Raw genomic sequence first — 23029 nt, 5'->3', positions numbered from 1 at the left:
GCCTGCACCAGTGTCCCCCGCAAACATCTGCTCGGGCTCAGGAGCCTCAGGTGGGGCCACAGAGGGCAGCACTCAGCAGGGATTCCTCACCACCGGCCGCCAGGGAGGACAGGGCTGCACCCCACAAAGCGTGCAGAGGCCCTGGGAGCCAGGCCAGCTGAGAGAGGGGCCTGAACCCCAAGCAACTTTGCTTCTGACCAAAGGGCATGGGTAATACACAAAGGCAGAGCTGAGGGAGACTCGCAGGAGCTGGGACAGCAGCTTCCTTCCATAGACACGGGAAAGGAGGGCAGCCAGCACCTGAACCCCCCAGCCAGGGCTCCCACCACAACCCTGCACCTGCCCTTCAGCCTCACTCCGGGGACACAACAGAGGCTGTTGGGCCCAGAGGAGCACCGCTGCCTGCTCTGGGGGACTTCCTACTGCCACAGCGTCCCTTGAGTGCAATGGAATTATACAGAGATCCAGGAAGCCACCCCATCCCGCCCCAGCTCAGGGGTCACAGCGTGTGACAGCATGGACGTGGTTAAGGGTGCGGGCTCAAAACTGGCTGCTCAGGCCTGAGCCCAAGCTAGTGACCATGGACAAGCACCACTCGGGCCTCCATTTCCTCAAATGTAAAGGAACCACTGGCCGGCGCTGCGGCTCACTAGGCTAATCCTCCACCTGCAGCACCGGCACACCGGGTTCTAGTCTCGGTTAGGGCGCCGGATTCTGTCCCGGTTGCCCCTCATCCAGGCCAGCTTTCTGCTGTGGCCAGGGAGTGCAGTGGAGGATGGCCCAAGTGCTTGGGCCCTGCACCCCATGGGAGACCAGGAGAAGCACCTGGCTCCTGGCTTCGGATCAGCGTGGTGCGCCGGCCACAGCGCGCCAGCTGCAGCAGCCATTGGGGGGTGAACCAATGGCAAAAAGGAAGGTTTTTCTCTCTGTCTCTCTCTCTCACTGTCCACTCTGCCTGTCCAAAAAAAAAAAAAAAAAAAGGAACCACTAAGAGCATCCACCACCCAGGATCACAAGTGAGCACCAGCTAGCTGCTTATGAAAGAACAGAAGCTGGGAGCAGTCACTCCCGCAGTCAGAAACGGTGTCACCCAAGCACCACCTGGTCACTACCTGGGCTTCTGCAGCTGTAGCTCCCTCACTTGGAACAGAGACAAGTCCTCGCTGCCCTGGGCGCACAGATGAGGGTGGTGACAAGCAGGGCCATCAAGTACATGAAATGCCACGGATGGGGAAGGGGTGCAATGTAAACATAACACCATAGGGACCACGATATGGGTAACAGCTTGCCTCAAAAGCCAACGGAGAGTGAGCGACAAGACAAACAGACGAGAGAGACAGGACAGAGAGGGGTACGCTCAAGTGAAGGAGCAGGGAATCAATGCTGTGCTGTGCTTTAAAAGCCAATATACAGGAACCATCAGCCCAGCGCCGGGGAGCAGCAGGGCGGCCGGGCCGCAGATCACTCACCTCGCCAGCCTTCCCTGTAACGCATGATCCTCGGCTCGCTCTTCCTGCCTGGGCTTTCGCCTAGAGCCGCAGGTACCTGCAGTGCCTCCAAATTATGCGCTGTATTTACATGGCCTGAGATTTACAGAATGGATTCTGCAATGAGCTTGGGGCCTTGACTTCTCCCGCTGGAGAGAGGGATTCTGGGCTGGGCTGGCTCTGTCCCGGGAACAACCAGGGGGCCTGGGCACCCGTCCAGTCCCTCCCCAGCTCTCCTCCTGGGGCTCCTCCTGCTTCCTCCTTCCAGCCTTCACTGCCTCCCTGACTCCTGTCTCCTTCCCAGGGTCACATAGCTGCCTCCCTTCATCACTGCACGTCCTGTGCCAGACACCGGCCCAGGATCCACGCCTGCACCCCAGCTCCTGAGTGGAAGCTCCAACTTCACACGCATGCCTCCTTTGCATCTGAGTTCTCCCTGCTGGGGGTCCTCATCCCTCTCCTGGGTCCTGGACCAAATGCTTTTCCAGCTCCTTCAAACCCAAACCTTGGAGAGCAGCCCTGGGACAAGGCTGTTAGGGCTGCTGGGGGCAGGACTCAAGCCCCTGGGGAGGTTTCCGGCCTTCTCCCTGCACCCCGTTCCTGGACAGAAGGCTCCCGTCCGGGCTGCCTATCTCTTTGTCCCCTCCTGAGTGGCCCCTGTGGCACCCTTGCCTCCCAGGGCGCACTACCAGCCCCCCTCACCCAGGAGCATCCTGACAACGTCTCAAAGCTCTAGGTGAGCCAGGCCCTGCGGCCCGGCCGCTGTATGCACACAGCCCGCCTTCTGAGGAGGCCCCGCCTCGGCCTGCGGGCCTGGAACACAACGTAGATTCTCCCCCAATGCCCCAATGCGTGGCTTGTTTCCTCAGCAATCTGACCCCCACATATCTAGGGCCCAGGAGGGAAGCCCAGTCCCCAGTCCATCGTCAGCCGCGGTCGCTCAAAACCCTGTGCTCCAGCGCCCCTGTAAGCTCACGGCGTGGCTGGGAGGCATGACGCAAACAGATGAACAAATCAATAAAAGCAACCCTCTGTGTGCCCATGCTCACCCTCAGGCAAAAAGGCTACTGTCCCACGGGCCACCCTGCCTGCCTAAGAGGACGGCTGGAAAGGTCAAATGCAACCCCAAGGGAATCACGACGTCCCCACAGATGGGGGGGGGGGGCACTTGAAGAGGTCGTTGTTTGAAAGGCGCATTGGGAAGGCAGGTCCCTGGCCATCCCTCACTGGGGTTAGGAAAATTCTGCAGTTCCCTCCACTACTACTAACAGACCACACTTACCTCATGTTCACTGTGCTTCGGGTTCTGCTCCAAGCACATTTAGAGGCTAATTCATTTAATTCCGCCAACAACCATCACTATTCCCATTTTACAGATGAGGAAACTGAGGCTCAAAGAGCGTAACCTACTCAGGTTCTCCACTCCAGGAAAACAGAGCACAGTGTAGGCCTGACATCGGGGGCCCAGGCACACCCGCTCCCTGTCCATCCATCCACGCGTGTGAGTGCCTCACTGTTCCCTAAGACTGTGCCCTGTGTGCCTGCTCCATCCTGCTCCTCAGACGCAGGCTCCCCAGGGACAAGGGCAGGCCATCCCTCATCAGACAATGGCTTCTCAAGCATAGGAGACGACCCTGTCCACTGTCAGCTGCTCTGTCCTGCCATCACAGTCCCCTGCCAGCAGTGTCATCCCAGGCTGTCACTCCTGTGGGCCTCAGGAATTGTGCTCTCTGCAAAGGGCCTCATTCATCAAGGGCTTAGCGGCTGTGGCTCTGGGCAGAGGCTCCAGGACTTATGTCTATTCTAGGGTCTCTCCCCTCCACGCCCCTTCCCCCCCAGATCAGCCTTGTGACGCAAGTACCCAAGCCAGGAGGAAGATTAAATGGTCCCTTGAGGGCCAGCTGCCCTTAAGTTGGGGCCATGACCTCAATCTCTTCATCCCATCAGTTTCCATTTGGGTGAGAGGGTAAAATATCAGCTTAGCAGGGGGAGGATAGGCGAAGGGATCAGAGGAGACAACTTCTGAGTCTGTCTCAAGTGAGCTTCACCACCATCACCACTGTCACCATCACCATCACCACCACCATCACCACCATCATCATCATCACCACCATCACCATCACCATCGCCACCACCACCATCACCATTGCTACCACCATCGCCACCACCACCACTATCACCACCATCATCATCATCGCCACCACAATCATCACCATCTCCACCACCACCATCACCATCGCCACCATCACCACCATCATCATCATCACCACCATCACCATCGCCACCACCACCATCACCACCGTCACCATCAGCACCATCACCACCATCACCATTACCACCATCACCACCACCATCACTACCATCACCATCGCCACCACCACCATCATCACCACCATCATCATCACCACCACAACCATCACCATCGCCACCACCACCATCACCATCACCACCACCACCACCATCACCACCATCATCACCACCACAACCATCACCATCGCCACCACCACCATCACCACTGTCACCACCATCACCACTGTCACCACCATCATCACCACCACCACCACCATCATCACCATCACCACCACCATCACCACCACCATCACCATCACCACCATCATCACTATCATCAGCATCATCACCACTACTGCCCCACCATCACCACCACTATCATCATTGTCACCACCTCCACCATCACCATCACCACTGTCATCAGCATCGTCACCACCACTGCCATGATCACCACTACCACCACCATCACCACCACCACTGTCATGATACATCATCACAACACAACCATCACTATCATGATACATCATCACCATCACTGCCACTGCCATCACCACCATCACCATCACCACTACCATCAGCATTGTCACCACCACCCCCATTACCATCACCACTGTCAGTTTTACTTTAAGGTTTAATCATATGTGACCTGCTGAACCTGAGTGCACACACACACACATACACACACACACACACACACCAACCACCCCCTGACCCCACCAAGTCCTAGAGTCCACAGAAGGGGTTCCAAAAATGCAGGAGAATAAATCCAATGACCAGTACATCCGAAGGCTGTGTGTACACATGGACTGGAGACACAATGCCTCCTCACAGCACTGGCACGCAGTAGGTGTTCAGTAGGGGGACTCCAGCCAAGTCACTCCCAAGCCTAGATGACTCAGCAGAAGCATCTCTGAGGCTGGTCTGTGAACTGGCAAATCCAAGGGTCAACTCTCCGAGCTGGGAAAGGCCCTGCTCCACAGGTGAGAGCAGGGAGGGGCAGGGGCTGCTCAGAGTCACTGAGCAGATCCTGGCAGGGCTGCAAGGAGGGTGCACCCCAGCTTCCTCTGCACCCCAGCCAGGGGGCCTTGTGCGGTAGCAGGCTCTCTAATCTTCGATCTCCATGACCCGGGGGCCCCATCCGTCTTCCCTCTCCTCTGCCCAGGTCCTTTCTGGGTATTTGAGTGGCATCACGACAGGGGTATGGAGTCAAGGGATCAGCTTTGTCCATCCAGGATTCCTCAATACCTTTTCGGAATAACGGGGCCTCATCTTGAGATCCTTGGTGGTCCTCTCTAGGGGCTTCCAAGAGTTTATTCTCACTGCCGTCATCCTTTTGGGGTCGCTACATATCTCTCTCTCTCTCTCTCTCTCTCTCATCAGATACCAAGCCCTAAGGCCTAGCTTGAGCCTGGCTCACTCCCCAACCTTCTCCAAGGCCTGCAGGCTGAATGACCAAATGACACATCTGGGGGACCAGACAGAGTTGTGTAACAGCAGCGTCTCATTCATCCTGAAGCCACAGCCTCCCTGATCATCCCCGACTGAATGCAGTGAGCTCCTCTCCTCACCTTGCCTAAGCAGAGTGGCCTTGCTAGGGAAGCGGACTCGGACAGACCGGCTGGGAAGCAGAGAACCAGGACTGGAGATAAGGGGTGGGAAGTGAGGCCCGGGGAAGGAGAAAAGGGAGACCAAGTAGGTTTCAATTCCCAAGGAGGCGTCTTAGAGACCATGGTTGAAGCACGAGGGAGAGACTGCACCTCCCTCCAGCTGGCTGGAGGAAGAGACATGTGAGGGAAGAGGACCTGGGAGCGACACAGAGAGGGGAGAGGTTGACAGCAAGGCTCGGCTCTCCGCTGTGACATGTGTGGGCCCAAGGACCGCACCTTAGCTCCTGCCAGCCCAGAGTAAGTGCACTAAGCTCCGAACAGCCAGGCTGGGGGGCTTCGTCATCTCCTAGGTTTCACAGCTGCCCCATTAATACTGGCCAGCCACCAGGGAGACCTGGGAGGCACTGAAGACCATCCCAGGAAGGCTGATGAATTACAGGTGTACGGTTTGGTTGGTTCATGTGGCTAGACACAGCCTAACACCATGTCTTATCTCTACAGCTGTGGCTGGCCCAGTCCCCTTTACCCTTGACCCTTGGGGATGTTCAAGCAAGTACAGGCCCAGCCCTTCCAGATCTAGGTGTCCCGCTTTCTGTTGTCACAGCCTTGGGTGTCCTCTGCAGGACCCCCACGCCTCCTATACAACCTCCAGTTGCAATGCACAGAAATAGCATAGAGAGAATGCAAACTGATAAATTAGGATGCGGGGGGACTGTGTTGTGATTTTAACTTGCCTGCTGTATTTGAACTTGACAGTTTCACACGCCAGGTGAGCCAGAACACGGTTATCTCCAGTCCTTGGCTCCTTATCTCCTCTTCTTTGACCTTCCATGCAGAGACGGGCCTTGTGTCCAACCTACCCCCCGCCCAGCTTGATGAAACAGAGATTCCTATCCAGCAGGCCCGGGAGTAACCTGCTCCCAAGTGATGCCGAGCCTGCTGGTCCACGGACAGCTCTGGGGTAGCAGGTGCGAGCGAATCTGCCTTCCTCACCTTCTCCCTGATTCTCCCTCTTCACTCCTCCTCTCCTAACCCGAGTAGGTTACCCCCAAGGCACTCATTCCCAACGGGGGCCATACTGACCCCAATAGGGGCTCAAAGTTGTTCGTGGAGACCACACACACACACACATACACACACCCCTTCGTTTTGGTATAAAATGCAGATATACATTCAGTATATAGAGAGATAGTGGTTCTCTGTGGTATTAAAATTTCAGGCTGTGATTAGGGGGGAAAAAATTCTCCAACAAGCCTCAACCAAAGGAGCAACAGAGAAGAAAAGGCGGGAAGCACTGGCCTAAGGACAGCGCCCTCTCCCTCCCCTACACCCTTTCCTTCCGTGACAGCCACCTGCTTACAACAGCAAAGTCCACCTGTGCCGGTGTGCCCCTTCCTACCCAGCCAGTTGGAAGGCGTGCCCCTCTCCTGCAAGTTTTTTGTTGTTGTTGTTAATATAATGAAACACTCTTTTTTCCATATGAAAGACAGGGAGAGATAGAGAGAGATCTCCCAGCTGCTGGTTCACTCCCCAAACACAAAGGCAGGAGCCAGGAACTCCCTCTGGGTCTCCCACATATGCCAGGAGCCCCATGTCAATCTGGAGTCCCACATGGGCAGCAGAGACCCCCACGTCTGAGCCATCACCTGCTGCCTCCCAGGGTGTGCGTTAGCCGGAAGCTGGAACAGGGAGCCAGAGCTCCCGGACGGGGTGTGGGCATCCCAAGCAGCCGCTGAACCAGCACGCTTCACACCCACAGCCCTGAAGGTTCTTCAGCACCCAGGCAGGCTGTCAGGCCTGTTCCCTGTTCACTGCAGTCCCATACAAAACTGACACACGGAAGCCCCCACCTGGGGACTATCCCCCGTGACGTTTTAGTGACTTGGTCTTAAGTGAGGAAAGGGTCACACTTGTCACCCTGAGTGCTAAAAGGCCTCTCCCTCTAGGAGGCACCTGCCCAGAGGATGCCACCCTGGGAGAAACACTGGCGTCCTGCTCCATTAAAGAAACCAAGCACTGGCCAGCTGGCTCCAGCTCCCATCACACAGGGGGCAGGGCTGGCTCCCCTGACTCGAAGTCCAGTGCTCACTCCATCATCCCACTCTCAGGCTGGTTTGGAGAGGGCGTGTGACCACTCAACAGGGCTTTGAAGCTCGTGGTCATGAGTAGCAGGGCGGGTGGGGCTGCCCAAAGAAAGGATTGTTGGGCAAGGTACCTCTGGTAGAAGCTCTGCTGTGGCCTCCCCAGCCAGGCCCAGGGTCCAGAAGGGGCTGAGAGAGGTGCCCATCTCAGACACCTGCCAGTGAGCCCCTCGGGGCCAGCAGCAGTCCACAAGTGTGAGCTTTGAAGGGAGACAGCCACGAGGGTCAGTGACACATTGGCCATGTGGGAGCTACTGGCAAGTACCCAGCTGCCCTGAACCCCAGTTTCCTTGTCTGTAAGTGAAGAGAGGCCCTGGCCAGTTTACAACAGTGGGAGAACTCACGGATATATTCCTGTGGATCTCTTAGCAGTATGCCTACACACAATCAGAATCAAGAAACTGCTTGAAGGAGTGGCCCTGAAAACATGCCTTAGACTCTCCGGTCTGGGGCTGGTGCTATGGCTTAGCAGATAAAGCTGCTGCCGGCAATGCCGGCATCCCATATGGACATCAGTTCAAGTCCCGGCTGCTCTACTTCCAATACAGCTCCCTGCTAACGTGCCTGGGAAAGCAGTGGAAGATGGTGCAAGTGCCTGAGCCCCTGCGCCCACATGAGACCTATAAGAAGCTCCTGGCTCCTGGCTTTAGCCTGGCCCAGTCCCAGCGGTTTGGGCCATTTGGGGAGTGAACCAGTGGATGGAAGACCTTTCTCTCTGTCCTTTTTCTCTCTGTAATTCTGCCTTTCAAATAAATAAATAGACAGATAAATCTTTTTAAAAAAAATGAAAACAATATCCAGCCTACCTCTTAAATTCCCCTAATCCCCATGGTCCTCTGAAAATTTATGAGAAAATAAGACTCACTTTTAATTGGTTTCAGTGGGCTTTTACTGATCCTAAAATCACCACTTCCTCCAAGAAGCCCTGCTGACTACCCTCACCCTGAGCAGGCTGGACGAGGCTACCCTCCCTGTTTATCCTCAGACCTGAATCCCTGCTCCCTAAGAAACACCTTGTGGTAGGCCTGTCCATCATGATGCAGTTAGTTCCCTGGTTACAGCACCTGTTAAACACCCAGGGAGGGGGTCTGAGCCCCTCTCCAGCTCCACTGACAGGCCCAGGTTCAGGCCCCAGGCGGGGCTGTACACAGTCACTCCATTCTCAGAAGAGGAAGGGGAAGAGTGAGAAAGAGGGCCGGCTGGATTTTGGGGGAGATTTCACACTCGAGCCCTAGGCTGGAAAGGGTGACAAGTGACACCTGTGACACAGAACCGACCTGAGCAAATGTACAAGGCTGTAAAAAGTCAGAGCAAACAAGGGGGGAGGAGCAGGTGCCAGGGCCCAGAGGTGAAGTTTGCTTCTTGACTGTCGATTCTCAAAACTTCCTGGAGGGCTTCCTGGGGTCTTTTCATGGTCAGCTTACACACACCATGGCATCGCACCCTCCCAGCAGCTCCCTGGGCCGGGGGAGCTGGGCGTACCGTTCCCCCTGTCTCCAGAGGCCTCTCCCACTCCCCCAAGGGGCTTGGAGACAGAGAAAGGCCAGGTCACATCACTGCTGTGGGGCACACACTGTTATTTCATTCCACCAGAAAAGAACGTGAAGCTGTGAGCAGATAACCCACAAAGATGTGGAAGACTGCATTTGAACCCAGACCCTCCAAGTTCAAGTTTTACTCCGTTATATGACAACACCAGCCCTTCAAATGCACCAGCCCCTGAAACGCCAGCCCTGCCCAAAGACACATTGTGAAACACACAAATCCCTGTTGCTCTTGTTCACGGTCCAATTCCACTTGGCCATCACAGGCGGTGTTTTGCTCCGTATCTCTGCTTTCAGTCTAGCAACCTTCCCCGTCAGGCTGTGAAATCTCCAGTTGCCAACAATTGTACTCAGGACTGGAGACTTTCCGAAAACAACCGTATTTCCAACTCTTTTCTCCAGTGTCTCCGAGTAAGCCAGGCGCATGGAAGCTTCTGTACCCTGCTGGCCACCACCAGCAATGAGGAGAGAGAACCTGCTCCAGCCCGCGGGCAGGAGGACCTTGGCAAGCTGGCAGATGGAAGCCAGAGTGCCTGGGTCCTTGATTTTACTTTGGAACTGCAGTGGAGCCAAACCAGGGTTTGGGTGGCCAGAGGCTGCAGGGTTCTCTGTGGCCCCACCCACAGGTCTGCATTTCTCACCCCATCCAGCCTCCCCCATCCTCCTCCCTCACCCCCCCCACCCCCTTAGCCTGGCCTCCCAGGAGCTCCCTGCCCAGCTGCCTCCCCAGTGTCTCACATTTCTGGGCCTGCGAGGCTGAGTCTGAGCCTGCGACCAACCAGCAGGCACCTGCCGCTGCCGCTGGACAGAGACAGAGCTGGGAGCCGACCTCCTCCTGAGCCGCTCTGCCCAAGGCTGCTCACGGAAATGCCGAGTTTGCCGTTTGCGTTCCCCAGGGGGAGGCCAGGACACTAAGAAATTACATTCCTGGGTGGGAATTAGACCAGAAACTCCAAAGGAGCAAAAAGAAGCAAGTGAGGAGGCCGGGAGGTGGAACTGTGCACTCCTAGCCTCAGTCGTTAGGGAGGGACGACAGGCCAGCGTCAGCAGGAGAGCCCAGGGCAGCTGGCCTGGTCTGCAGAGGCAGAGGGCTCCCCGTGTAGGCCTCCGGGGGCTCCTCGTCCTCCCGGCACCACCCTTTGGCCTCCGATCACACCCCACAAGCAAGACCCACGCCCTGGGGTCCGGAGGCAGCATGGTTCTTCACCCAGGGCGGCGGCCAGCCAAGGGCACACCCCCAGCGCCCCGTTTCCTCTTCTCTCCTTTCACCACCATCCCGACCTCAGCACCCCACTAGGAATTCCAAGACGGCCCCCACTCTGTGCAGCCGCCCACCTAAAACCCAGCCCACTGTTCCCAGGAACTTCACATCCCAGGGAATGGCATTTTCCTCCCTAGCTCAGCTCCTCCCCAGCCGTGAGGGTCAATTTTCTAAAGCCGCCCCCTCCCCAGGCCCGGCAAAGCCAATCAGGCCATGGAAACCACAGCTGCCTCCTCCCTGGGAAACACACGCGTGCTCACGCACGCACACACACACACACACACACTCTGCTGTGGCCAGGGCAGAGGGTCAGCATCTACAGCCATGCCGGTAACTCCAGCTCAGAATGCAGGCTGGGACTAGCTTCCTCTCCCTGCAGGTGGCTGTCTGTCTGTCTGTGTGAGGCTGTCTGGGTGCACTTGGCATCCGACTGGCTCACTCCCTCTGCGGTCTGTGCGCAGGCTCCCTCCTCTCTCTCTAGCCTCACTGTCTCTCTCTAGGCTCTGCCCCTGCTCCTCAAACTCACTGGCTGTGTCCTTTGTACGGAGCTGCCGGCTAGGTGGGCAGGGTACTGCCTGGGAAGGTCCATGCCAGGCGGGCGGGCACTGCCTGCCTTTGCCTCTCTCCCTCCTCCCTGCCCAGGCCAACCTGAGAACCAGGGCAGGGATGGGTAGCAGACGGAGACCTATCAACTCGGGCATGCCTGATGCCAGTTTCCATATTGCTTCATCATGCCATTCTGATGCCCCACGCTGCACACACAACCCACCCTCCTCGCCATGTCCCTGCGATCTGCCTGAGGCCAGGATCGGCTCCCTGAGCCTGCCTTGCCCGCCGCCCCAAACTGCAACCCTGCCGGCCTGCCCTCCCTCGGTGCCGAGTGGGCCCCGCCGCACTTGGCGCTAGCGCACCCCACCCAGCGCGCAGAGCTCGCAGGGAGCCCCCAGCCATGGCTCCAGCAGGCCTCGCGGGTGCAACAGAGTGGTCTGGCAGCAAAGTTCTCCATCCGCCCGTGGCTCGCGCCTCTCCCGCCGGCTCCCCGGCCTCGCGCGGACCCACTCGTCCCGCGCTCCCCGCCAGATTTTTCACCCCCGCTATCAAAAATCAGAAAGCAAGAGGAAACCTCTCGTGATACGAATGGCCAGAAGACAAGCGGGTGTCGGCAGGAGCCCCCAAAGACGAGGGGAGTCGTCAAGTGAAAAAGAAAGGGGATGCAAAGTTCCCCGTTCCCTCGGGCGCGTCCAGCCCCGCGCCCAGCTCGCGCGGTTGCCCGGGATCGCGGAGCCGCGGCGGCGGCCACTCACCTGGGCGAGGCAGCATCTACCCCCGGCTGCGGGGCTCCGAGGCCGGCTCGGCGGGGCGCCCGGGCTCCCCGGCTCGGCCGCGCATCCTTCCGCGCCCGCCACAGTCTGGAGCTAAGCCCTCCGGCTCCGGCGAAGGCAGGCAGATGGTGGCCACGGACGTCCACGCGGGGAGAGCCCTGAGCGGCTTATTCAGTTATATCCATGGCATTTAGCGAGGAGCAGGGGGAAGCACAACTTGTTCTCTTCGCGTCCAGATTTTTAAAAAAGGAAAGAAAAGATCATCTCTCCCCGAGGAAGACGCCGAGAGGATCTACCAGATCGAAGACCCACGGGCATTCCCGGGAACCTCCGGCATCGTAGAATGTGGGGCGCCTTCAAGTTCAGACGAGCCTGGCGGGGTGTGTGTGTGTGTGTGTGTGTGTGTAGAGGGAGAGGGAGTGAGAAGGAGCCAGGCACTCACACCCACATGCACACACACAAACACACTCCCCCGCACTCGCTGCATGCACGCTGCCCCCCGCGCGCGCACACACGCGCGCGCGCTCTCCCGCTCTCTCTCCCCTCTCTCACACGCACACACACACACGCACACGCAGAGCGATCACACGCCAGGATCCTGGAGGGAGCCGCACCGGCTGCAAGAGGCAGCGCAGGGCCAGCGGTGGAGAAAGCCCCCGGCCGGAGGCGCCCAGGAGCCCGGTGGCCGTGCGCGCCGTCCCCGCCGAGCTCCCCGGCGCGGCAGCCCCCAGCGGCGGCCCGCGGAGCTGCAGGACCCCTGAGCCAGCCGCGCGCCCGCCACCCGGCCCGCCGCCGAGCGCACCCGCTTCCGCGCCGACCGACACCCACACCGCGGCCGCCGGCGCCCGAGGGATCCGCGGTGCTGGCAGCAGTGGCGCGGGGCCGGCGGGGTGGGGGCGGGGATGGGTGGAGGCTGCGGGCAGGGAGGGCGGCAGACGGGTCGTGAGCCCCGGGAACCGGGAGGGCCGGGCTCTGCGGCCCGGTGACACGGGCAGCCCTGCGCCAGGCGAGCCGGGCGGCCTGGGCTGCGCCGCCGCAGCCCGCGCGGGTGCTGCTGCCTCACGTGCGGAGCGCGCCGCGCATCCGTCAGTCCGCCGCCTGCCGGAGGAAAAGCCGACCGCGCCCGCCCCAGGCTGCGCGTGGGGGCTGGGAGGATGGCGCCCACCCAGCCCTGGAGCCCAGCTCCGGATCCTGCCCTCTAGCCGGGGCCCCCACGAAAGGGTGCGCCGGCGGGAGGCGCCCGTACTTTCACTCGTCCTGAATATTCCAAGAGCCCAGGAGATGTGCAGTGGCGCCGAGTGTTTGCACAGCGCCCTCAGGACTCGCGCTGTCTGCTCTTCGCGGAGCTCCCATTTGACACGGAAGGAAACTACAGCCCAGCAAAGTGACTTGTCCAAAGCACGTGGTAGGCAGTGGAGCCTCTCCTGGAAGCAGACTGTGGCCTTAGAATCGGGAGTCCTGGGTCTGCACCAGGGCGCGCCTGTCTGGCTTATCCCCTCTGCCCCCTGGGGTCATCTCCAGCTCCGGGAAAAGGTGGACCGGAGCTTTGCCTTCCTGTGCTCGGAGAAGCGCTTTCCCCTCTCCGGCTGCAGGAACCGAATGTTCAAGACTGCTGCTGGCAGTGCAGCTGGAAAATCCAGGGCCAGGGAGCCTGGCTCAGACCCCCTCTGGTCCCCTCTGCTACTGCATCCCAAGCACCTGCCCCGGTCACCCACAGGGAGGCACAGGCAGCATGTGCAGTCCAGGCTCCACTGGACACATCCTTAGCACCAGACCCTGTGTCCTCTCCGTTCACACGGGTGCTGCCTCTGTGTAGAAGTCCAGGCAGCTGGTCCCCCTGTGCTGGCGCCCTCTCCAGGAAAACTGCAGATCCTTGAAGACAGGCCCTCCTGAACCCCTGAGGGGAAGAAAGATGCCTCCAGGAAGGAGTTCCAGGTGTCCTGGTGTGGGCTTCCCTGGGAAGAAGGGAGCCTACTCAAGCAAAGAGAGGCAGATGCCAAATGCGAGCTGAAAGAAGGGAAGAGAAACAAGAAGACTGAGAGACGAGGGGGGTGTGAAAAGATGGGAAGGGAAGGGGGAGGGGAGGGGGGACATAGGCATCCGCGTGGGGTATGTGTTTCCCCTGGCCAGGAAGTTTTCCCAAATTGCAGTGAGGAGCCAGCACCTGGATCATGGGCACTTCTGAAAACCACTGGTCTATTTTTCTAATTACACTTGCCTCAATGCAAGCAGCCTCAGCCCCAGGCTGGGTATCAGGTGGCCTGAATGCTCACCTGGCGTTGTGCTGGAGAGCAATGCAACAAGCCCCTTCCCCTCTAGGGGGCCAGACTGGGTGCTTTCTCCCTGAGGAACCACAGCAGGTGGAAAAGGGTGAAGACCCAAATGCATCTTGGGAGGCCAAGAGAAAACCAGTTTGCTGTCACCGTTTACCACGGAAAACTGCCCAGAAGATAGTCTGCACCTGGATCCCGGATCGTGGGAGTTTGGGCTCCTTGAGCAAGCCCAGAGGGCCCACACTGGTGTGGTACTGGCTGCTGGCACCACAGAGGAGAGCCAGGACTCCAGGAAGAAGTGACCCCATCACTCTATATGAGAGAAAGCATTTGCACCCACACCATTGTAATGGTGGGCATGGAGGTCTTCTCCAGTTTCATTTATCTAAGGACCCTGTGCTGAACTTCCTGAATCTTTGCCCGTGCCTCTCTCGCCTCTCTCAGTGCCCAGGCTGGACTCCCCCATGCTCTGGGCATGGACTTCTTTGTTTCCATTTTAGAGCTGAGGCATTCAAGTGCAGAGCAGAAAAATGATTCCCAGAGAGCTCCCAGCAGGTGCTTAGGGATATTTTCACATGCCCTCCCGGGTCTCTGCTGCCTCGTGCTTCAGGCTGAACATGAAGGGCACTCGCCATACTCCATTGTGAATCCAGGAATTCAATGTGAAGAATGTCCAAGGTCTCCCCATCCCCCACTCCAAGCCCACACCTGCTCTCCCGGACCCTCCTCATCACCCCTCCTCCCATTCCCCCTTCCGTATCCCTTGGCTTTCTGCTGGGAATACAGCAGAGAGGAATTAGATCGCAGCATCTGAGTATCCAAAAAGAGTTCCCAGGAGGGTTTGGAGGGAGACAGGGTCTCAGCCGAGGGACAAGAGGCAGACTTGGCCTGGGCCTTGATAACTGATGGGCAACCACTTTCGTCCGAGTCCACTGAGTGTAGAAAAGAGAGGAGATTCGTTGAAAAGCGCTGGTGGGGAAAGTGGTGACACAGCATGCTCAGTGGCTCCCCTTTTGGAATGCTTGGGGTTAGGGGTCGCCTCCACTTCCAGGAAGGCAGCACTTGACATGGCAGCTCTGACCTGGGAGATATGGGCGGGCTTCCTGGTTCAGGACAGCTTGTGACTTTGGCCTGCCCCAGCCCCAGAAGTCGAGGGCATTCGGGGAGTGAACTAGCAGATGGAAGATCTCTCTCTCTCTCTCTCTCTCTCCCCCTGTGTGTGTGCACAGGCACACACACACACTGCTCTGCCTTTAAAATAAAAATATAAGTAAATAAATAAATAAACAAATCAGTGAGGGGTCCAGGACTGCAGAAAGTGCTCATGAAAGAAGGGGTGCTCTCTGTGACCCCGCGATGTGCGAGTGGCTTCTCGGAGCCCCCTTGGCCCCAAGACTGGCTTCATGCACCAGGAGAACAAGACAAACCCTGGAGCACAGGCACTTAGCCTGGCAGTTAAGACGCTGCTGGGGAGGTCTGCGTCCATGTCAGGGTGCCTGGGTTTGAGCCACAGTTTGGTTTCTTGATTCCAGCTTCCTGAGACAGGCAGTGATGGCTCGAATGCTAGGGTCTTTGCCACACACATGGGAGACCTGGATGGAGTTCCTGGCTTCTGGCCTGGCCTGGTCCAGCCCTGGACATTGCAGGCATTTGGGAAGTGAACCAATGAATGAAATATCATTCTCTCTCTCTCTCTCTCTCCTCCCTCTCTCTCTCTCCCTTCCTCCCTCCCTCCCTTTCCACACACACACACAAACCGAACCATCTCTCTTTCCTTTTGTCTTTTGGTCTCTCAACTAAATGAATTAAAGCCTATGAAAAACAAGAGACCCTAGGACACAGTCTTGTAGGCCTCAGGGTCTCCCGCTGATTCTGTCCCCTGGATTGGGAGCTGGGAGTCCTAAATTCTTAGCGCTGCAGTCACTCAACTTCCCCAGGGACACAAGGCCATCCTACTCCCAGGTTGTCCCATAGGCCTTGCCAACTTTGGACAGCTGTGTCATGGGAGCACAGGCTAGCCCTGGGGTGCCCTTTCTGGAGGTGCAAGGTGAGATCTTATCATTCTGCCAGGTCCTCTTCCCCTCCTCCCTCCCTGAATGCTAGGGTAACAAGCAGCCAAAATAAATTCCTATTAGTATGCACATGTATTCCCAGATTCCTCAACCCAGGAGTAACACCACCTACAGCCATTAGCCCGGCTTTGTTTTCTAAATGCACTTTGCTTTCACCCCAAGCCCTCTGTTACCTCATCCCCTCCCCCAAGCCCAATGGGCTCCCTTCCCAGCCTCATTCTCTTGGCCCAGACCCCAGTCCGGGGTGGGTTCCTTATGTGTCCAGGCACCCGCTAATCCTGGGATATCATGATCCGTCAATGGAGCAGTCTTCACTGAGTCTCTCTGTGTACCACCTAGTGCTTTTTTTTTTTTTTTTTTTTTTTTGACAGGCAGAGTGGACAGTGAGAGAGAGACAGAGAGAAAGGTCTTCCTTTGCCACACCCTCCAATGGCTGCTGTGGCCGGTGCACTGCAGCCAGCACACTGCGCTGATCCGATGGCAGGAGCCAGGTACTTATCCTGGTCTCCCATGGGGTGCAGGGCCCAAGCACTTGGGCCATCCTCCACTGCACTCCCTGGCCACAGCAGAGGGCTGGACTGGAAGAGGGGCAACCGGGACAGAATCCGGCGCTCCGACCGGGACTAGAACCCGGTGTGTCGGTGCCGCAGGTGGAGGATTAGCCTAGTGAGCCGCGGCGCCAGCCAACCACCTAGTGCTTTGTTAAGGACCGGAAGGGAGAAGAGGAGGCAGAGGGCAGTGCCTCCTCCTGGAGAGAAAGGCTCACCAGCCTTGGTGCTGTGCCTCCCCTGACCTTGACCTTGTTCATTACAATTCGTTACAGTTAAAGATGCTGAGTCCAAAGCAGGCACCGTGATTTCAAGCCAGATCTCTGAGTCCACGTCCCAGGACCCTTCCTGTGCACAAACAAGGCATCCTTCCCAGCATGAGCCTCGAGGCCAGTGAGTGCAAAATGACCTGGTGCAGCCTGGAGTGCCGCGAACCCCCGGGGAAAGAGAAGGCCAAGGCCATTAAGACTGGCTTTGTGGAGACCGTCCACACCGACCACTGCACAGACCTGGGAGTTGGCATCACTGTGATAGCAACACTGCAAGAGGGGAGAGCGCTGTGGTATAGTGGGTGAGGCCGCTGCCTGCAGTGCCAGCATCCCATATGGGCCCCAGTTCTAGTCCCCGCTGCTCCACTCCGACCCAGCTCTCTGCTGTAGCCTGGGAAAGCAGTGGAAGATGGCCCAAGTCCTTGGGCCCCTGCACCCACATGAGAAAACCCGGAGGAAGCTCCTGGCTCCTGGCAGTACCAGCTGTTGCAGCCAATTGGGGAGTGAACCAAAGGATGGAAGACACCCCCCCTCTATCTCTCTCTCTGGCTCTCCTTCTCTCTATGTAACCCTGACTTTCAAATAAATAAATAAATCTAGAAAGCAAGCAAACAAGCAGTTTGGGGTTCTTTAGTGTGGCTGTGGGCAGCTCTTCTTCCTGGGCCTCAGTTTCTCCAGCTCTAAGATAGGACAATTGGAGCCAAATGGTCTCTGAGATCCGATGAAAAACAGTACAGAGAAGAGTTTGAAGCAGGACTTAAGACAACAGGGTCCATCGGCTTCCCCGGCTTGCTGCCTCCTGTGGTTACTCTCAAGTTTTAAGGGTGACTTTGAAGCAGAGAACACAGAGGGCAATGACCAGGGCCCATGCAAATGTGGGAAGGAGCCCAGCTCTCAGCTCTGCGGGGCGCTCCCCACAGGCCTCCCAGGGCTTGCCCAGTCCAGCGGCTCCTCCAGCAGCCGTGTCACAGGGAGAGCAGAGCCCCGGGACTCTGTGCCAGCCCCTCCTCTCCGCCCTGAAGCGGGATCATCGCCCTGGATGCTCACGGAAACCCTATGAGGTGAGTACTGCTCTTCTCCACGCTGGCCAGATCTGGGAATCAAGACCTAGGGAACCCAGGAGGTCTGTGGGTGGCAGGTAGCACAGCCTTAGTTCTAATCCTGATGCTCCAGCCCCGGAGCCTGGCTAGAACGGACTGCTTGGGGAGGAAATGTATTCAAGGAGAATCAATACAGGGAAAATTACTGTCTCCGTCTCCGAAATGGGCAGAGCGAACGCCTCCCCTTTCGTCGCAGCTCTCAGTCTCTTCCTTCCCCCATCTCGGCCTCCTTTTATGTATTGTTTGGAACATACAGTCATAAGTGTGCGGTTTGTTTTATAATCCAGTCAACTGTGGAGGCACAGCTCGCGTCATTTATGTCCCTGCCTTAGCACCCTTCACCCAAGAGATTTATTGCAGCAAGAATTGACTGACTCCAGAGTCCTTTCCGTTCCTTAATCAAGTCCTTGGCTTTTCTTTCAAAGGGACTTGGAGAGCCGAGCAGAAACCAACCCAAAGCCTGGTCCCAAGCAGGATGATAATTCAATTTCATCTAATAAAAGTGCCTTTGTGAGAAGGATTAAGGGAAAGATCAGCTGTGATCCCATCCTACGCTCTGCTAGAGCTGACCGGTCATGTATCCAAATGGCTAAAGTCCAGGAGAGCAAGGGAAAAATAAGAAGTCAGGGGAAATTTCCAGAACAGAGAGATCACCTATGAGCAGAGAAATCAGAGAAGACTTCAAGGAGGCCTTGATTGATGACCAACACATGATGGATGGGTAACCATTCTTTTCTTAAAAAGAATATACATATATATCTTTTTAAAGGATATATATGTGTATATATATACTTGAAAGGCAGAGTGACATACAGAGAAAGAGAGAACGAGAGCGAGATCTTCCATCTGCTGGTTAACTCCCCAAATGGCCACAACAGCCAGGGGCCAGGAACTCCATCCCAGTCTCCCACCTGGATGGCAGAGACCTAAGTACCTCGGCTGTCTTCCACTGCACTCCCAGGTGCATTAGCAGGGAGCTGGACTGGAGGCAGAGAGACAGGACTCAAACTCACACTCCAACATGGAATGCTGGTTCACAGACAGTGGCTTAACCCACTATGCCACAGCATAGGCCCAAGGTTGGATAGCATTCTGGCAAGTAGTGAGACAGGAGAGCTGGCAGTCCAGGGGGAGGTGAGCGCACAGGTAAAGACAAGGAGGCAGGATAGCAAAGCAGTGTGGGGACAAGGGAGCTTTCTGGTGTGACCAATACACAGCACTGAAAACACAGTGGTTAGAAACAGGGGCTCTGACTCTGGGCCGTCGGGGTTGACATCCAAGTCGCTCACCTGTAAGGTGCCTGCAGGTGCACTACATAGGGAAGGGGGGAGGTTTCAATGACATAACTGACTTCAGAACGTGGGTTGTTGTTTCTAGATGATTAGAGGAGTGGAAAATAAGAAGGCAGAGGAGGTAGATAACGTGCAGATCCCTTTCTGCGGGTGACTGGGCAGCACTGCAGAGCTCTGGACAGATCTGCGTGGGGGGTTGCTGCTTGAACTGCTGTGAGAAGGAACTGAAGAGCCGGCAAGCCGTCCTGAGCTTCTTGGAGAGTCTGTGTAAGAGGAGAGCAGTGGCCAGGTAACAGTGGACGGAGGTGGATGTGAGAGCAGAAGGGAGGGGACCCCAGAGGTGGCTCGAAGAGGGGGTTGAAGATGAGGAGGGTGGTTGCTGTCTTTGGGGGAGACAAGGAAGACAAGAAGAAGTCGGAGGGGAAGTGGGGAATGATGAGCTTCACGCTGAGTGTGTACAGCTTGAGAGCCTAGGAGCACCCAGGGCCTCTTGACCAGGACATACTTCGAGCAATGAGTCTGGAGAGGTGGTCAGGAGCAGGATGGAGAGGAAAGTTGTTGTGTTTTTTTTTTTTTTGGAAGATTTACTTATTTATTTGAGAGGCAGAGCTACAAGCAGAGAGAGGAAGACAGAGAGGTCTTCCATCTGCTGGTTCACTAGGAGCCAGGAGCTTCTTCCGGGTCTGCCATGTGAGTGCAGGGGCCCAAGGACTTAGGCCATCTTCCACCTCTTTCCCAAGTGCATCAGCAGGAAGCTGGATTGGAAGTGGAGCAACTGGGACTTGAACCGGCACCCATGTGAGATGTCAGTGCCAGAGGCAGAGGCTTAGCCTACTACACCACAGTGCTAGTCCCAAGAGAGAAAAGTTTTAGAGGAAGTCCCCAGTGGAGAAAGTGTAGGTTGAGAGGGAGGTGTGGATTAGGAACATCCGTTTGCCTTCTCTCCATGCATAGCCCTGCCCTAACCCTTTCACACATCTTGCCTGCACTCCTTCCTGCAAAGCAGAAACTGGTTAGCTCCATGGTGCAGACAGGGAGAATTGTGGCTCGGCTGGGTTCAGGCACTCTGTTAGTTAAAGACGATACATAAGAGGTAAAGAAGAACACACAGGGGAGTTGAAGGAGAGAGTGCTTGCCACTTTGCTTTCCAGGTGTTGCATGGCAAGGCTCACATAGAGAATGGTAGTGGGGGGTGAATAGAGAGGCGGATCTTCACCAGGCTCCTGTGACTCCGTGTGGCTGTTCCAAGTACTAAAGGGATCACCACTTCAGCACAGCAAGAAGCAGCGGTGACAGTGAACATACTAACTGGCACAGGTGCCGACCATTGCAGCAGAAATCGCTGCCACACCACACATGTTTCTGTCTCGTTGTCACAAAATGAGGCAGCCCCATCTTGGGGCTCGACGGTGGGGGTTTGGGACACACGGGGGCTGGAGAAGTGGCACAGAGTATTTCTGTATTTTGATCGCCCATGTGTCTGAATGGTGCAGCCCAGCCCAGCTTGTGACCAATCCACAGCCCACACGTGAGCCGCGGCACACCAGCTGGGCCCCTGGCTCAGAATGTGCTTACGTAGTGTGCTTGACCTGCCAGGGGAGCAGGTCTGGGGGGATGATGATGACTGGTAGACAGAGCTGCCGGGTTTGGCAATTTGCAGGTCATCGGTGGCCTTTAAGAGAGCAATTTCTGCAGCGCTATGGGCGTGGGAACCAGATTGCTCGTGGTTGGGGCTGAGTGGGAGGCGCGGAAGTAGAGGCGGAGAGTGTATAATACTTTTTTGAGAAGTTTAGCTGTGAAAGGAGGGTGGAAGGTGGGATGGAAACTCAGAAGAAATCAGAGTGAAGGGAACACTTTCTTGGGGGTGGGAAATACTGGGAGTACACCAGAGTAAGACAGCCAGTGGAGAGAGGGAGAGGGAGAGGGAGAGGGAGAGGGAGAGGGAGAGGGAGAGGGAGAGGGAGAGGGAGAGGGAGAGGGAGAGGGGGAAGCAGTTCTTTAAAGAGGTGGGCAGGGAAGCTCAGGCATGAGCCCTGGAGGAGAAAAAGATCTTTCTCAGAGACTAGAAGAAAGGAAGAAAAGGAAAGGAGAGGACAGAGGTACTTGGTGGTGGCCTGGATCTCGTAAGCTGAGACACAGGGGGCGAGGAAGTGGGATTGGAGGACAGAGGGGGGGTGCAGCAGCCGCTGGGGTGAGACGGGCAGTCTGCAAGGCTGAGCACAGATGCTCCAGGTGGAGGGAGGCCTGTTGTTCTCGGCATGTTGTGGTGGGAACTCAAGGCCCTCACGGGACTTTGTCTTGCTGTCTGTAACAGAAATGACCAAGTGTCTGTGCTCCAGGACTTAGGGCTCGTGCGGAGGGAGTGGGGATGCACTCAGTATGCAGTGACCTGAGAGACGGCCTGTGGGTCCTGGGTCAGCAGGTGAGTGAGGATTGGCAGAGGTCACTGGACAGGAAGCCAGTGGTCTTGTTCATAAGGGGACAAGGGGTACCAGTAGATACAGAATAAAATATGGGAGGATAAGAATTAGTGGCCCTGGGGGGTTGGCATTGATTGTGGAGAGCAGATGAAGCCTCTGCCTGCAATGCTGGCATCCCAAGTTCAACCAACAGTTCAAGTCCAACTGCTCTCCTGCTCCAGCTCCCTGCTGATGCACCTGGGAAAGCAGCAGAAGATGGCCAAGTGCTTGGGACCCTGCTACCCATGTGGGAGACCAAGATGGAATTCCAGGCTCCTGGCTTTGGTCTGGCCCAGCCCTGTCTGTTGTGTCCACTTGGGGAGTGAACCAGTAGCTGTAAGATCTCTTTCTCTCTCTATCACTCTGCCTTCCAAATAAATACTCTTTTAAAAAAAGAATTGCGTGGCCAGAGCAAATGAGAACTTGAGGCCAGGTTTTGTGGAATGCTGGCTGCTGGCAGGAGACTCCCACCTGCCTGTTCCCCCTCTCCCTGGTACCACATCGGTTTGAATGCCCAAGAACTCTTCTGAAACTCCCATGCCGGCTGGATTCTTCACAGGATCTACTTACAGGAAGCACTTACACGAGACTGGAAAGCACAAAGAAGGTGACCGTAATTCTCTGCTTCTGAGAGTGGCACCTGCAGGGGCTCAGGGTCCTGGACTTCTGTTTAGTTTCAACAGTGAATCTGCCTGGGGCAGCAGGTGCTGGATTCTGAGATGTGGAGTACAGTGCTTTCTGCTTACTGCTCCTTCAGCGCTAGGGTCAGCGGCAACTTTTTAAAGTCACCCGTCTTTTCCTTATAGATTTTTTTTTAAATCCAACCAACACCTTCGATACAAATGCCTTGTACTGAACATCTCTGTCTGAAATATCTAAAGTTGCTTCTGTGTTCCAGATAAGACATCATCACGTGAGAGCAAAGCATGAGATGTGATTGGACGTGGGAACGCCTGAAGCAGAGGTGCCGATGAAAGTCTTGCAGCTGGTGGGCACTGGGTGAAAAGGAGGAGGGGGAGCAAGGGTTCAGAGCACGAGTGTATGGCTGGGGCCAAAGAGGGACTCCACACTCTGAGCCAGGTCTGGAGCATCCTGGGGCGTGAGGGTTGTCAGGCAGAGCAAATGCTCTTACTCACCCTCATGTCACGCGGGTCCATCCTCTGCCTCCCACTGCTTCTGCTGACCCTGCTCAGCCTGTGACATGTTTGTCGCCCCCTCTCCCTGCTGCTTGTTCCTGAGCCCTCTCCCTTTCATGGTTTTCCTACTCTTCCCCAAACCCCAGAAATGGGTACCAACCTCTGTTTCTGAAATTCTTATTCCTTCTTAAAAGCCTTTCCTGATCTGGACCCCATGGGTGACTCTAAG

At 56.6% G+C, this 23029-nt stretch overlaps 1 protein-coding gene across 1 annotated transcript in view; it reads right to left on the bottom strand.

Annotated features, from left to right (window-relative positions):
- The window catches only part of LRFN2 (leucine rich repeat and fibronectin type III domain containing 2), a 164201-nt gene extending 151854 nt beyond the window's left edge, over positions 1–12347 (bottom strand). Inside the window, exon 1 of the mRNA XM_017345105.3 lies at positions 11634–12347. The gene's annotated coding sequence lies outside the window, so the exon portion shown is untranslated. The remainder of the gene's footprint in view (positions 1–11633) is intronic.
- Between the last annotated feature and the right edge of the window lie 10682 nt (positions 12348–23029).

Source organism: Oryctolagus cuniculus, chromosome 5 (assembly GCF_964237555.1).
Source record: "Oryctolagus cuniculus chromosome 5, mOryCun1.1, whole genome shotgun sequence".
Lineage (NCBI taxonomy): Eukaryota > Metazoa > Chordata > Mammalia > Lagomorpha > Leporidae > Oryctolagus > Oryctolagus cuniculus.
The sequence above is the reverse complement of the archived record's forward strand: the minus strand, read 5'-3'. Positions and strand labels throughout refer to the sequence as shown.